Source organism: Artemia franciscana, unplaced genomic scaffold (assembly GCF_032884065.1).
Source record: "Artemia franciscana unplaced genomic scaffold, ASM3288406v1 Scaffold_1102, whole genome shotgun sequence".
Taxonomy (NCBI): domain Eukaryota; kingdom Metazoa; phylum Arthropoda; class Branchiopoda; order Anostraca; family Artemiidae; genus Artemia; species Artemia franciscana.
The window spans coordinates 73,065-88,065 of record NW_027062741.1 but is presented as its reverse complement, the minus strand read 5'-3'; the positions used below and the strand labels follow the sequence as shown (position 1 = coordinate 88,065).

At 33.0% G+C, this 15,001-nt stretch overlaps 1 protein-coding gene across 3 annotated transcripts in view; it reads left to right on the top strand.

The window, feature by feature from the left end:
- LOC136042325 (probable methyltransferase-like protein 24) overlaps positions 1 to 15,001 on the top strand; it is a 123,090-nt gene that overhangs the window by 41,910 nt on the left and 66,179 nt on the right. The window lies entirely within an intron of this gene.

Sequence of the window (15,001 nt, the reverse complement as noted above, 5' to 3'; positions counted from 1 at the left end):
AAAACAAAAGAAAATACTTAGCATGCACTTTAAGGGGAAATAAGAGTGTTTTGAGTCAATAAGACACATTGGACCAAACGACATAGACACTGTAATTGGGTTCTTTAAAACCAGATTTAATGAGACAAGTCTTTCAACAACACTTAAAACTGAGGTACTTACTTTTAATTCCCCAGCCAATATTCTTGAATATGCATAAAAAATTTGCCTGTCAGTATGCTTAAAACTAGGTAAAAGCGGGACCAACGAACCATTAAAAGTACAATTAAATGAATTTAAGCAAATTTTACCAAAAAGCTTCATATGCCAACATTGTCACAAAACCTGAAAATCTTATGATAGCTATTACCTTAGTAGAAAAGGAAATCCATAGTGATGTGAAACTTTGAACTTGTTTCCATAAATATCTTTTTTAATCAAGATAATATTACCATGTTAGCCATGGTGATAATGTTAACCATAATATATATATGGTAATATATATCACCATAACAATGTTAACCTCTCTTAATGTTAACCATGGAAGAGAGAGAAACCTTGTAAGATTTTGGGAGACAGCATGTAAAGTTTTTAGGTGTGAGGAGGGTCGACATCCATCCCCACGGATAGATCAATCCACAATCAACAACTAATCCAATATAATTAGGTTTTGAAGGGTTTGGAACACCAAGTACTGTAGATGCCAACCTCCTCTTCTTGAAAACAATAGCAGTGAAATAAGCAACAGGCCAAAAATATATAGAATTAGCTTCAGGCCATAGGGAGAGCAAATCACCAATCATAGACCAAACTAGTTTAAAGCTTATTGTCACAAAAGAATACAAAAGCAAGTTTTAATTCTTAATTGGACAAACCAGTTTCAAATACAAGAGATTTCAAATAACATAGACTGATTAATATATGGCAAATTCCTGGCAATATTCCAGGATTTATACCCAGGAATTTGGCAGTAAGTAATACTTTTTGTCATGCTGATTTGGCAGTCATACAGAATTTGGCAGTAAGACAAACAAATGCCACTAAAGAATCCTTGGAAGCCTGTGAAGTTTTTCTGCCAAATAAAACCAAGCTTTTAAACAAAAATACTAGCTTTTAAGGGTGATCAAAGCTCTGCCGTTCTAGAAACACCTATAAAGCTTAGAATGTTGTGATTATTGAGCGTTTCCAAAATTTACCTTATTTATTTTATGCAGATACCACCACCTCTCTAACTAGAGAGGAAATTCTTGGAAAGTCTCTTAGTAATGTGCAAAATCGACTTGATAGATGTCAAAATACCACTACCTCTGTTATTCTTCATAATATTACAATTTTAGTAAAACTTTCTTTAAAAGTTAGCAGAGGAAATGCGAAAATTGTTGTCAGAACAATCGTATGTAAGCAACCACCATTCCCGTCTGACTCAGGAGTGGACTTAACTTGAAAATGTAGCATTTTACGGAGTTTACTAAGGAAAAAAATTCTCCTTGTTAAAGTCAACTTGCTAAAGCCAACTTGTTAAAGCCAATACTAAGGTAGTTGTGTACCATCACAAGCACAGGGAAGATGAAGAACTAAAACTTTTAACCACAGTTTTTAGAAGGCTGATGAACAGAAAAACATAACGTAATAAAGACAAATACTGACACTTATCGGCATTCACAGAAAGGAAAAAGCACATCCACAATTGCTATCCTATTGAGAATGGCAGTATAAGAAAGGATCAGAAAATCCGGTGGAAGAAGAATTAATAATATAAAGGATTTTGGTGCTGGAATAGCACTTTAACGGGCGTCCTTTTCTGATGGAAAGATCCTTTCATTGAACTAGACACAATTAAGGTGTCAAGATAAGGGTTTAAATGTAACTGAACTAGATGCTCAACATCCATAGGAAGAGATTTCAGGGTTGAATTTGTAGCAATGACAACTTTTGAGCCATGCAAATTTTAAGCTTAGGCAGTGGATGAAAACCGTAAAGTTTGCTTGGATAAAAATTATTAAAACATCAATAAGACCATACATCCTCCACGCTAGAGAAAAAAGATATGGTAATATATCCATTTGGAAAGACAATATGGATTATGCTTGTCCACCTCTACTTTCACTCAATTACTATGTTTATACTTATTGAACTTTAAAACAACCATCAAGTCTAGTTTAAGTTTAAATCAATCCAACTATTTTGAAATTATAAACTAGGAAAAAATATAAGGCCACTAGCCAATGAACGTGCATAATATGCCATTTATTTATTCTTTACTATTTGTGATTACTAGCTTAGAAAAATAATTTGTGAAATCATCAAAAATGTAGTTGTTAATTCAAAATATTAGGTCAAAATGAACTGAATTATATAACCAATAAATAATTAAAAACTTATCAGACTGAAAAAAGGGAGAAGAGTTAGTCGTTTCCTTTAGAATTTATAATTCTTGCCAATGGGGCTTTGCCCATTGAGACTTCCTTTCCCTGCGTCTTTCAAATAAACAACAATTAGCCTCAGAACAAATTTACGATTATTGCATCGTCAGGCCAGCATATTGATATTAAAAAACAATTATTCAGTACAATTAATATGTTGAGAAATGTTTACTAAGCAGAACCCTTATCTTTTCACAAGAGTATGTTAAAATACTCAGTACTGTAGAAGATTGTAACCTAAAAAATCTATTTTTATGAGAATTAAAATTGCAATAGAAAGTTAACAAGAAAAGAAAATAATTAGTATCAGTATTTCAAAATAAGTGTGCTTTATCGTAACCATATGTGGACAAATTGTTCTTAATATACTGTGTTTTGTTTTTTTGAAACATTTTGAAATTTCATTTCAAGACTTTTATTTGGCCACAGTGATTGGGGAAAATTATAGTCTAATTTAGTCATGCTTAAAACAAAAGTATCAAGCAAAAACTTATCATAACATTGATCTAAAAAGCACCTGGAAATTATAGTGCTTTTAGAACGCCAAAGATACGCTAATTCAAAGATTATTGGCGACTGTACCATTAAAAAAAAGAGATCCTACTGTCCAATAAAAAAAAATGATAGCTTAAATTTAACTTTAAAAATAAGCCAAAAAAATTAAGATTGTGCTTGAAAAAAAACCTGGAATGTTAAAACTTCGTTAAAGACATACTAGTTCTTGGTAAACTATGGCTACTAATTTCAGAGCTTCAAATAAATATATTATTAGTAATTAACTATTGTTTATTTTCATAATAATTTTTTCAGCACAGTAATCTGAAATGAAAATCACGAAATCAGCTGTTACAGTTACCAGAGGCTCCATGTGTAACTAAGCTCCAATTACAGAAACAACTGTCAAATTGAATAAACAGTCAAAAAATTCAATTTCAAACCTTATCAAAATTAATACTCAAGCTCAAATCATAGCATTATAAGTGGACAGAAATTTTTTGATTCAAGCTAACAAGGCTTTAATTCAACATAAGTTGAAAAACGTTGTTTTAATGTTAAATTCAATGTTAATTGAAGATATATTGTTTTAAAAGTTAAAATTGTTGATATTTATGTTGTTTGAGTCTATTAAATCTATCTATGACTTAGTAAAAAGAAGAAAAAAAGAAAAAAGAAGCCCATAAAAAAATCACTATATAACAACACATTCATGATAAGCTTCAGTATACAATTTGAATTAAAATTTACATCCAGATATACTCCTGGAAATTCTATTAACTGTAAAATTAACACTTTAATTCTATTTCATGAGAACACTTGGTCATCCATCTAACACACTTTTTCTTTGTAACCAGGGTGTAAATTTAGCATAAAATGGTACAAATAATAAATACAACAGTATGCACCTAGATTAATAAATGATTAAAGTGGAGCCTTCTTTGATAGTATAAGTTATAAGAAAAGAACCCTTTTGGTGATTCACCATAAACGCATTTGGCCAACAAAGAAATAGACAAATAGTAAACAAATATATCCTAGTATTAAAATATCTTTGAAATGTTCTATGTATTTGATTTTTAATCATAAAAGTGACGGTTCAATATCCCATATTATCATTCAGTACAGCTAATGTGTTGGGATGCCTCTATTATGCCTATATTTTGTCTATTCATAAGAATAAGATAAAACTCTAATAATAATACAAGATTGTACTCTATAAAATTTTATTTTTGGGAGGAGTCAAATTTTAATAGAAAGAAAAAGAAGATAATAGTTAAATTCAGTTTTTCACGATAAGAGTGCTTATTAGTGGCCATACGAGGGTAAATTGTTCTTAATATACCTTGCTGTTTTCTTTTAAAAACATGTTTTCTTTTCAAGACATTTATTTAGCTACTATTATGGGCGGAAAATTATGAGCTAATTTAGTTTTTCTTTGGGTGAAAATATCACGCAAAAACTTATTATAGCATCGCTCTAAGAAGCAACTGGAAATTACAGTGCTTTTAAAACGCCAAACACACGCTGATTAAATGATTATTAGCCCCGGTACCATTAAAAAAGAAATATATAAAACAGTGATTTAATTTTATCCAAAAATGTTGAAAGATTGTAAAGCAAATGTTGAAAGAAGAACTCAAATGGGATTGGGTTAATAGTCAGAAGATGCAATGGCACACCTTATCAAATTCAAGGCTGAAGCTTCAATCTTATCTGTTGTCAAATATAGCCAGAAACAGTTGGCAGTCAGAGCAACCACAAAGTTTGTATTCGTGAATTTAGATTATAACAGTTAAAAAGGACATTTAGCAGAAAAAATTGGAAACAAAACCAGAAATTTTAACTAGTTTTTCTTTTGTTTTTATGTGAAGAGAACAAGAAAATACCAGGCAAATGCATATTTACATTTTCTAAATTACATAAAATTCAGAGACAGTTAAAATCCATTAAGTCATGAAACATAAATTAACAGAAACTGAGTAAAGGGCAATTGCTGAGAATAGTTTATCAAATATGGAAAACAAACGAAAATTAGAAAAGACCGATTCTATTATTTGAAATTCAAGTCGGAAAAAAATACTAGTCAAATATTCCCTGCCTGAAGATATAATCCCATATGAGCAGTTAGATTATATAGTTTTAAAGAGCTAGTGTATATAGAAGAAATATCTAGTTGTACGGTTCCATAAGGATATATAGAGTTATTAGAGTTTCTTTTCTAATATCAGTTTTCTGTATTTGTTTAACAACTTAAGTTAGTAGTATATTGAAGAAATATCTAGTTGTACGGATCCATAAGGATATATAGAGTTATTAGAGTTTCATTTTTAATATCAGTTTTCTTTATGTATTTTAACAAATTAAGTCAGAATTTTTAATTTTTTACTTGAAGTTCTCTAATGAATCGTTGTTATGGTCATATTGGTATATAATTTAAATTGATTCGAAACCCTTGAATTGAGTATGAATTCTAAATGTTAAACATAAGTTTTTGGTAAAAACAAGAGCAAAGAGGTCATATGGCACTTGTGACGAGTTTGGAAGAGCCAAGAGCTTTTCCCACCAAGTTTCATTATGATTTTTCCACTCTAAACGTTTCTTAAATTTCTTGTTACCCCCTCCAACTCCCCCCAATTTAACCAGATTCGGTCGCAATTCAAAATGAGAGCTTTGAGACACGAGATCCTTCTAAATATCGGATTTCGTTAAGATCCGATAGCCCGTTCATAAGTTAAAAATGCCTCGGTTTTTAATTTTTCTGAATTATCGGTACCCACCCCCCAAATCTCATTCTGATCCGGTTGGTATGTAAAGTAAAAGCTTTGAGACACGAGGTCTTTCTAAATAAAAATTTCATTGAGATCTGTTCTGCCTTCTGTAAGTTAAGAATACCACATTTTGTTCTAATTTTTCTGAATTAACCCCCCTCCCCCACCCAACTCCCCCAAAGAGAGTAAATCTGGTCTGGCTATGTCAATCACATATCTAGACTTGTGATTATTCTTCCCACCAAGCATCATCACGATATCTCAACTCTAAGCGTCTTATAAGAATTCCGGTTTCCTCCGCCAATTTTCCTCAATGCCTCCAGATCCAGTCAGAATTTAAAAAAAGAGCTCTGAGACAAGAGCTCTTTCTAATATCAAATTTTATTAGGATCCAATCACCCGTTCATAAGTTAAAAATACCTCACTTTTTCCAATTTTTTCGAATTGCCAAATTATGTTTTCAACCCACCTCCCCCAAAGACATCCTATCCGGTTATGTCAATCACGTATCTAGGACTTTTGCTCATTCTTCCCCCTAAGTTTCATCCCGATCTCTCCACTCTAAGTGTTTTCCATGATATCTGGTTCCCTCAGGCAAATCCCCCCAATGTCACAAGAACAGGTTGAAATTTATTATAAGAGGACTGAGTTACAATTTTCTTCTAAATATTAAATTTCATTAAGATACGAACACTCGTTCGTAAGGTAAAAATACCTAATTTTTTCTAACTTTTCCGAATTAACCGAGTTAACCCCCCCCCCTAACCAGCTCCCACAAAGAGAGCGGATTCATTCAAGTTATATCAATCACGTATCTAGGACTTTTGCATGTTTATTCCACCTAGTTTTATCCCGATCCCTCCACTCTAAGCATTTTCCGAGATTTCAGGTTTCGCCCTCCAACCCCCACAAAGTCAACAGACCGGGTCTAGATTTGAAATTACAGCCCTGAGACATGATACACCTCTAAACATCAAATTTCATTAAGACGTGATCATCCGTTCGTATGTTAAAAATACCTATTTTTTTTCAAATTTTTTCGAATTAACTTTATTTAAATTTCATTCATTTCATTAACGAATTAAATTTCGTCGTCCTAGCCTATCTAGAAGTGCCCAAATTAGCAAAAACGTTTCCCCCAGCCAATTCCCCCCAATGTCACAAGATCTGGTTGAAATTTATTATAGAGGTCTGAGTTACAAGTTCCTTCTAAATATTATATTTCATTAAGATCCGATCACTCGTTCGTAAGTAAAAAATACCTCATTTTTTTAATTTTTCCGAATTAACCGAATTAACCCCCCCCCCCCCAGCTCCCCCAAAGAGAGCAGATTCATTCAAGTTATATCAATCACATATCTAGGACTTTTGCTTGTTTTTTCAACAAGTTTTATCCCTATCCCTCTCCTTTAAGCATTTTCCGAGATTTCAGGTTTCGCCCTCCAACTCTCCCAATGTCAACAGACCCGGTCAAGATTTGAAATTACATTTCTGAGACATGATACACTTCTAAATATCAAATTTCATTATGACGTGATCATCCGTTCGTATGTTAAAAACACGTACTTTCTTCTAAATTTTCCGAATTAACTGTCCCTCCAATCCCCCCTCCCCAGATAGTGGAATCTGGAAAGAGGCTATTTCTTAATTATTCTCTAATGTCCCAGATATGTCTGCCAAAGTTCATCGTCCTAGCTTATCCAGTAGTGCCCAAATTAGCAAAACCGGGACAGACAGACCGATAGAAATTGCGATCGCTATATGTCATTTGGTGAATACCTAATGCCATAAAAACAAATGTTTATGAAATGAAGAGCCCCTCCGGGTGGAGACCTACAAAAAATAATATTTTTAATAATCTGTCGTTTTAAACCTTAGTTTTATTCGGCTCACTAAAAGGGGTGTATTTTTTTTTATTGTTTGTGTTAAGGTCAGATTTATATTAATAAAAAGTAATTTCTTAAGGTGATTGTTAATTCTGAATTGAGCATGCATAGAAGCATACAAAAAAAAATAAACAAAATTTTTCCATGCGGTTGTAGATTACATGTCAAATGGAGAGTTAGCAATTTAATAATTTATCACTTGGAAAATTTAACATCTATGCGATTAATGAAATATGTAAAAGTAATTTATTTACAATAAAATTGTTTGTTTTCGCTCGTGCTTGAAAAAAGATAAGGCTTATTAGTCTACTTTCAGGTGCAAAATTCAGGTGTATTTTCAGGTTAGCTCAGGTACAAAACACTTGAAATTTTATGAGTTATTAGTAAAATTTTTCTACACTTTCAGTCACCAAAAAGTGACCCTCTACCATTTGTTTACTATGTATAGTAGGTGGAAAGCAAACCAATAACGCCAGTAAGGCTTTAATTGATCCAAGCCAAAAAGTCTTTAATTCAATGTCTCTAGAAAAGCGTGGTTATAATGTTAAATTTAATGTTAATTGAAAATAAATTGTCTCAGAAGTCAAAAGTTTTTATATTTATTTTGTTTGATCTTAAAAAGCTGTCCAAGATTCTATAAAAGAAAAAAAGGACTAAGATTAATATAATTTAACTACAAATTAATAAGCTCTACTGTTCGACAGGAATTAAAAATTTTCTTCAAGAAATACTCCTGGAATTTATGTTAACTTTAAAATTAATATTTCAATACTATTTTAGTAAAACGCTTGCTAAGTCTTCTAACTTCAAATCTACAAACTACTGTTACTGTCCCATGCACCCTTGGGCGTTGGAGGACCTATGTCTAAGTAAGTAAGTAATCCTTCTAACAATGTTTATTCTTTCTATTAAGGATGAAAATTAAGGAAGCAATCGTACAATGCAACAGTAAACAATACAACAGAGGCACTTAGATAAATAAATGAGAACATTTGAGGGCTCTTTTATAGTATAAGTAATAAGAAAAGCAGCCTTTTGGTGTTGCACCAGAAATACATTTGGCCAATAAGGGAATAGACGAAAAGTACGCAAATATATCACACTATTAAAATAACTCTTAAATGCACTAAGTATTTAATTTTTGACAATAAATATGACCTTTCAAAGAATATAGCTCTAAATAATTTATAAGAAAATGACCCAGATACATTAGGACTGTGGTGAAGAAGTATTTTCAAAGTGTTTAAAAGTTGTCGTTTGAAGGTAACATACAGAAAACCTGAAATAACTCTTCATAAGGAGAAGTGGAGTATTGTAGTGGACTGACCCTTCAGGTCAGAAACTACCTTTATTAAATTCAAGAGACACAATTTAACTAGGATGAGAAGTTCTGTAATAGCCACATTAACTAGGAGCTTATATGATGCATGATTGAGTTAGGAAATTTCTGAAAGCTACTTCCTTAATCGCAAGAGGATACGCTGTTAAGGCATATAATATATATTCCATCTCTGCTGATAATCAGGGGCTCTCTCTCTTAGATATCTGTGACTTTGGTTATTGCTGGATTTTTAGATTATTTTGAATTAATGTAAGTGTGCTTGGTTATCTTATGTCTGTATGAATTTATGCATTGTCACTATAATATGTTGAGTAACTCTTGGCTTGTACTCTCTACCATTGTTTAGATTGCATTAATTAAAAGCAAGCAATCTTACCCTCTCTCTCTCCTCTCCATGCTGTGTAGGCACGTCTCTGTTAACTTTGGCTACCCATTCTTATTAGCTACCCTAATCTGGGGAAAAAATAGTGGCCAGTAGCTCTCAGTCCTACCGGAACTCCCAAATATAATCGTTTACCTTGAATAATGGGGTATTTATGACTTTACTTCACCACATATTCTACTACTAATAGCCCTATTACGACTAAAAATACTACTACTTCAAATATTGCTACATATTTATTTACTACTTAGAGTAAAGATACATAGGTGAAACCTCTCTGAGAGTTTTGAAGGGTATGTTAAAGTGAATCAAAACAAATAATACATATAATGGTTACCAAAAAGAGTGGTTTAACAGTATTTTAGGATTTGCTTAGTAGATTGAGTTGCAAAAATATGGTCACACTGAGAGGCACGACAAACTAATAAAAAGTTACTTTTAATAGTACGGATATTAAAAACCCGATCAAATGGGGCACGTGAACATTCCTGTTTCATTTTCAAAACTGAAACTGTAAAGAGAGTCGAGGGGTCTCTTCTACTTGGGATTCATTTCTTCAACAATCTCTTAGAATAACCAGCTTGTTTGAGTGAGAACTTCCTGCACAAGTAAGCTCGCAGTTACCCTTCTCTGCAAAAAAAATATTCTACCGTCTACCTGGATTATCTTATTTTACATGACCTATATCAGACCCACAGCTTAATATGGATGTCCAATATATGCTTTTACCTCAAAACTCTTTCTATACACCTCCGGAAGATCCAGAATAGGGCAAACAGGATGGACTGCAACTCTTCACATGAATCGCTCTAGTCTCCAAATGAAAGGTTTGATATGAATTCAATGAATGAATTCACATCAAACTTTCACATCAAACCCACATCAAACCTCAAAAGAGTTTCATCTCGCATTGTTCCCACTTTGTCCAACTAACAAGGCTGACGTGATTGCAAACAGCTAGTTCCAATAATTTAAAGGAGAGCACGCCAAGAACTGAGTACTTGAGGTAGGGTACATCATCTGGCTTTGCATTTCTATCTGAAATAATCTTTCTGGTGATGTTATTCTTAAAAATCCCTCTGTTGACTCTTTCAAAACAAGATTTAACAGACATTTAAAACTTCGAGGTTTCAAAACTAGGCAATCGATTTGCGGCATGTCACATACCTTGAAATACCTGCCACTGTGAATATAGAAACAAAAAAGGAAGGTGATATTCTCAAAGAGATTGAGGGGGATGCTGAACAAACTTCATATTCTCATAAAGGATGCTAAAAGGCTTTATGAGTTGTGTCTAGGGAAAAGCCTAGTGTACTGAGTTGATATTTCTAATTCATTTTGGAGGATATTAAACTAATCAAAAGGCACTAATTAAGTGCTACTGCAAATGCCGCTATTACTTCTGTTGCTGTGACAAGCACTGCTATTAGCACTATTACTACCGCTAAAGCTGCTAAGGCGAACACTAATATAGCTAAATTTAAAGGACCGGGACTTTCTTTGAAAGTGGAGGAGGATATCAAGCTAAATTAAAACACCTTCTCTTGTAATAAATCTGAAACAGCTAGGGGTATTATGTTTAAAATCTGAGGATATATTTAGATGGATTTCAAACTTACTAAGAAACCCTATAGTTAGATAGATGGAGAGATGGATAGATATATGGTTGGATAGATCGATAGATTTTTTCACAAGAAAGCCAAATTGGGCCATGGCCACACACAAAACAAGCAAAAAAAAATACAGCAACAAAACATAGACTGATAAGACACTAAAATTAATTATTTAAGAAATTCGTCTCGATACCTCAGACCTACCTGGGCAAACTTTTCAAAATTATTGATACTTAATTAATACCTGCTTCTCAATATTTCCAAAATCTTATCTCTCCCCCTGACCTCCCTACCGAATATTTCCAAGCGCAACTCCCTCAGCTATCTGCATAATCTTACAATTAGCAATGTTACTACTACTATTACTGCTCCTACTGCTGCAGCTATGACTATTTGTGACCATATACGACTACCAATATTTGATATTGTTTTTACTTGTGAAAATGACAGCAGCAACTGACAAATGCAATAGCTTGTTTCTGTACGTACTTGCAACTGTTATTTTGACTAGTTATAACTATAGTTGAGACTACTATAGACAAAGATTCTTACCAACAGTGACTATGGTAACTAATATAGACGGATGTTACTACCTGTAACTCCTATTGTGATTGCAAGTCCCAACACAATTTTTATTAGTTGTAACTACAAATCCTAACATGTGCTACAAATTCTGACTGCAAATCTGGTTACGTGTGGCTCCAACTTCTTACGAATGTAGTTCAAATTATGGCAAGGGAATCGGCCATGAACGGGCGTTCTTTACTGATGGAAAAGACCTTCAATGGAACTTGGCTCAACAGAGGTGTCAGTATAAGGGTTCAAAAATAGCTAAACTAGACGCTCAAAATGTGTAGAAAAGAGTTCACAGTTGAATTTAAGCAATGGCAACTCTTGAGTCATGCAAATGTTTAGCATAAGCGGTGGATTGAAACTGCAATGCTAGCTTACATAGAAAAGAATTGATAAAACCATCCATGTTCCGCATCAGGTCAATCATATATGGCAATATATCTATTTGGATAGTTAAATAGGATTATTCTGGTCAACCCCTACTTTCAATCAATGATGATATCTATACTTAATGAACTTCAAAACCAGCCTTAGGTCTAGTTTATGTTTAAATCAATACAGCTATTTCAAATAGACAAAATAGTGAAAAAACGCCATAAGCCACCAACCACGCATAATGTGCCAATCATTTCTAGTAGCCTAGAAAAATGATTAGCAAAATCATCAAAAGAGCAGTTTCTATTCGAAACACTACGTCTAAAGTGAAAGTATTATATATCAAAGACATATGTAAAAACTTAAGAGAATGAAAAAAGGGAGAAAAGTTAGCTGTATCCCTTAGAAATTAAAATTCTCGCCAGTGGGGCCTTGGCAATGAAAAAACTCACAACTTTGGAATTAGTCTCGAAGGCGCTTATTTGTGCTTTATTGCTAGTGCAACGGCTTGTTGAACTAATTCTAATTAATTTGATTAATCGGAACTTTTGATAATACCACTTTCGTGGCTTATAGGTCATTATTTTTTTTTTATGAAGAATGATCTAAGAAATAGGAAAACCCATTAAAGTCTACAAATATTATAGCTCCAGCAAACAGAAATTAAATCCAAAAATTCAAATGAAGTAAGTATTATGACAAAAGCATTTATTGGTTCAAACCATAGGTTGACCAGTTTCTTAAGTTTGTAAGCTGCTCAATACTGAGCAGAAAATTTCTACTTATGATGATTTATTAAGAAATATAATTAAAATAAATATATGTTATAATATCATTCCTAAGAATAAGTACGCGTTGCATCATCATCCACATAATGAGTCTTTTTAATACATCAGTTACTATTGGCTAGAGTTTGTTCTATTGTGTTTTGGGACATGGTCGTCTTTTAATAGGCTGATAGCTACCACTGGAACTCAGATACAGTTAGTGTTGGCAAGAGGCTGTCCTTTATTATTATTAAATAAAAAATGTTATCTTAACTGCAAATAATGAGCGACATTAAAACTTAAAACGAAAAGAAATTATTCCATATATGACAGGGGTTGTCCCCTCCTCAACGCCTGGCTCTTTGTGCTAGAATTTGACTCTTTTTCATAAGTCTACTTTTTAAAACAATAAAAAACTTTAGCATTTAGAGTGAAGTGTTGAGGATCAAAGAGCTCCTTTCGTATACGGAATAATTTCTGTTCGTTTTAAGTTTTATTATCGCTCCTTACTTACAGTTAAAAAACTCGTTTTTTGTATTTATTTTCTGAACTAATTTGAATTAATGCATTTTTTGATTTTGGCTAACCGCATATAAATAATCAAAACGAAATTTGTATAGTAATTTTTTTCGGCTAAATGGCTTTCTCATAGTTTTGATCGGACGATTTTGATATTAACAAAGGGGTGGGGGGAGAGGCTTAGTGCCCTCCAATTTTGTTTACTTAAGAAGGCAACTGGAACTTTTTATTTTTTTACGAACGTTTTTATTAGTAGTAAATATAGTTAACTAGCTGTTGGGGTGGCGCTTCGCGCCATCCCAACACCTAGTTGGTGGGGCGCTTCGCGCCCCCCCCCAAGAACCCGCGCGCGCGTAAGTCGTTACGCGCCATATTAGTTACGCGCCATTGTAGTTGTGTCCCTGTGTCCCACCTGTGAATATAGATAGATTTATATATGTGTTTCAAACTACGTAAAACTTGCGAATATACAACATTCTTGGCTTTCCCATTGTCTGTGCATATACAAAGCCTTATGTACTAATAATGACGTCATATACTTTTACTTTTTACCTTTTTTTAGTTTTTAGTTTTGTAGTTTTTACGTTTTTTAGTTTTTTTTTCTTTTTTAGTTTTTAGTTTTTTACCTTTTATTAGTTTTTTTAGTGTTTTAGCTTTTCTAGTTTTTTTATTTTTTTTCTTTTTCTTTTTTTTTGTAGTTTTTACCTTTTTTAGTTTTTTTCTTCTTTTGTATTCAAGGTTCGAATTTGGAACCTCTCGAACCTAGAACTTGGAAAATACCGCGTTACCAACTCAGCTACATCGGTTATTATACTTTCTTTTTTGAATTGGTATATGATGAAATAATTCAGACGTCATATGCGGACAGACAGACAGACAGACATAACCCACAAACAACTTATTTATATATATATATATAGATTTACGTAAGGAGCTTCTATATTTGTATATTTTTATTACGTATAAGAGGGGGTTCACCCCCTCTTAAATACCTTGCTCTTTACACTAAAGCTTGAATTTTGTCCCAATTCTTTAAGAATGACCAATGAATCACAAAGGCCGTAGAATGAATAGTTGAAAATCCTAAAAATAATTTAGAGTAAATAGCGAGGTATTGTGAAGGAGATAAATCCCCTTATTTACGTAATGAATTCCGTTCTTTTCATATTTTAATGCTGATCCTTACTCACAACTGAAACTTTTTTAATTTATTTTGTCCTGTTTTTTTTTTTAAATAATACTAGAAGATTCTGCAGCTTCTTCTTGATAAAGTCCTTCATGGAAAAATTCTCCAACGTAAGCCCCTCCCTCGGCCCACCTGCCCATCTCAACATGAAAAAGTTCCCCTGAAAACGTCTGTACATTTTCTAATATCCCTTACAACATGTAAACAATGGTCAAAGTTTGTAACTTGCAGCCCCTTTCCTGGGGACTGTGGGGTATTAAGTCGTCCCAAAAGACATAATTCTTAGGTTTTTCGACTATGTTGAACAAAATGGATATCTCAGAATTTTGATCTGGTGACCTTGGGAAAAAATGAGCGTGGGAGGAGGCCTAGGTGCCCTTCAATTTTTGTTCCCTTAAAAAGGGAATTCAAATGTTTAATTTCCATTAGAGTAAGCCCTCTTGCGAAATTGTAGGACCGCTGGGTCAATATAACCCCTGAAACAAAAAAAAATAAACACGCATCCGTGATCTATCATCAGGCAAAAAAATACAAATTTCACATTTTTGTAGATATGAGTTTGAAACTTCTACAATTAGATTGTCTGATACGTTACATTTGATGGTGCAGTTTTCGTTAAGATTCAATGATTTTTAAGGGTTTTTTCCCCCTATTTAAAAAAATAAGGTGAATTTTTCTCAGGCTTATAAA